The sequence below is a fragment of the Microtus pennsylvanicus genome, chromosome X (genome assembly GCF_037038515.1).
Source record: "Microtus pennsylvanicus isolate mMicPen1 chromosome X, mMicPen1.hap1, whole genome shotgun sequence".
Taxonomy (NCBI): Eukaryota; Metazoa; Chordata; class Mammalia; order Rodentia; family Cricetidae; genus Microtus; species Microtus pennsylvanicus.
Genome location: NC_134601.1, coordinates 61,640,587 through 61,642,631, shown reverse-complemented (window position 1 = coordinate 61,642,631; position 2,045 = coordinate 61,640,587). Strand labels below are relative to the sequence as shown.

The 2,045-nt window shown below is 45.2% G+C and overlaps 1 pseudogene; it reads left to right on the top strand.

Moving 5' to 3' along the window:
- Positions 1-923: 923 nt before the first annotated feature.
- Positions 924-1,783, top strand: LOC142840776 (non-histone chromosomal protein HMG-14 pseudogene; annotated as a pseudogene).
- The last annotated feature ends 262 nt before the right edge of the window (positions 1,784-2,045 follow it).

Sequence of the window (2,045 nt, the reverse complement as noted above, 5' to 3'; positions counted from 1 at the left end):
TACAGAGAAGGACTCCTTCTTCCACGCCACAGTCAGTCGCTGCTCTGCACCTGTAAGTAATCCCTCATTCGTTAGCTGTAAGTTTTAAATGCTTTGGCTCACCAAGTTGGGTTTTGGTGGAATAATACCTTGGTCTGTTGGAGGCCTAGCTGATTTGGGAAACACATAACTCTCAGGGTCTAAGTCAATGTTTTCAGACTATACCCACCTTCTTTTTTAGTACATCCACTTTTTTAAAAAAACTACATTTCTGATTATCTTGTATCCCAGCTATACACTTCATCCTAGATCTGAGGGGATAGATCAGTTAGCAAGGTGCTTGCTTTGCTAGCACGAGAACACAAATTCAACCGCCAGAATCTAAATGAAAACTCTAGTTCTGTTAGCCTGTACTTGAAATCCCAGCACAAAACTGTGCAGATGTAATGTTCCTGGGATTTACTGGTGAGAAGGCTTACCCTATTTTGTGAGCTTCAGGCCAATGAAAGACTGTGTCTCAGAAAAAAAAAAAAAGAGGACCGCATCGGAGAAAACACATTCAAAGCTGTCCTTAGGCATCTACCACAAGTGTGCACAGATACCCAGACCCACACCAACCCACCGACCCTACACACACACAATCAAACACACACCTACATTTGATCACCTGGTGTGGATATTCTCTTCCCTGGATACCCGATGAAATCATACTAGGAGCTTAAATACCACACATACCACTATAACCTGACAACACCCTCTGCCGCCACACACAGAGGGATGGAGAGAGAGAAAGAGTGAATTATGTACCTTATGCCCAAGGTCTAATTTGATTAGCCTGAAAGGAGGTCCAGGTATCAGTACTAAGAAATCAGGTGGCAGTCCGTGCGGCGGCGGCTCCGTGACAGGTTCGGCCTCGCATGCGCCTCCCATCCAGCGCTGCCAAGATGCCCAAGAGGAAGGTTAGCGCGGATGGAGCGGCGAAGATGGAGCCCAAGCGCCGCTCCGCGAGGCTGTCGGCCAAGCCCGCCCCTGCCAAGGTGGACGCGAAGCCGAAAAAGGCCACGGGAAAGGATAAGTCATCAGATTAAAAAGTGCAAGCAAAAGGGAAGCGGGGAGCAAAGGGCAAACAAGCTGAAGTGGCCGACCAGCAAACCACGGATCTGCCCGCAGAGAACGGAGAGACAGAGAACCAGAGTCCAGCCTCTGAAGGAGAAGAGAAAGAAGCCAAGTCCGACTAACCATCCATCGTGTCTGTCAGTGTCCCCGCCTCCCTTCTTGTACAATCCAGAGGAATATTTTTATCAACTATTTTGTAAATGCGAGTTTTTTAGTAGCTCTAGAAACATTTTTAAAAGGTGGGGAGAAATCCTGCCTCATCCCATTTTTTAAGTGTAAATGATTTTTTTAAGAGGTTAAATCACTTGCTGGTTGTTTATTTTTTGGTACAACCAGAAAATAGCAGGACACTGAATCAAGAGAGGCTGTGACTGTCTCAGGGGTCACCATAACATTCCGTAGAGGGGGCTAGTTTTATATCCTACAACACAAAGCATATACTAAGTGGTAATTTGGAGTCTCGGTCGTGCGTTTGTGTCTGGAATATTTTCCGTTATATCTGGTGTCGTGTTTCGTAGAACTGTTGGCTAAAAACCCACTCCTTGGTCCTTACCCTGTCAGGACTGTTGGCCTATGGCAGTCCATTTTCCTAACAAGTATAACAATGTGCTGTGAAACATTGAACTTGAGATTGTGTCCTGTGCGTGGCATACAATGGTGAGTCAGTGGAGTTGAGGATTGTGAGGTCTTGGGGAAGACTTGGGGTGGAACATCACTTGGAATAAGTTCAAAGAAAAACAACACATGGCTCTTTTGGGTACGTGAACACGATGTATTACTCCTCAGAGTTTGGGTACATGTTTTAAGAATTGAAATGTCTGTGTACTTTACTCCTCAACCAATAAAATCTCCGTTGTGAAAGAAAAAAAAAAAGAAATCAGGTGACACTACCCAACCTAATTCCGGCCTTCTGAATCCTACTTTAAGTTACCTCACTGGTTTTCTTACTA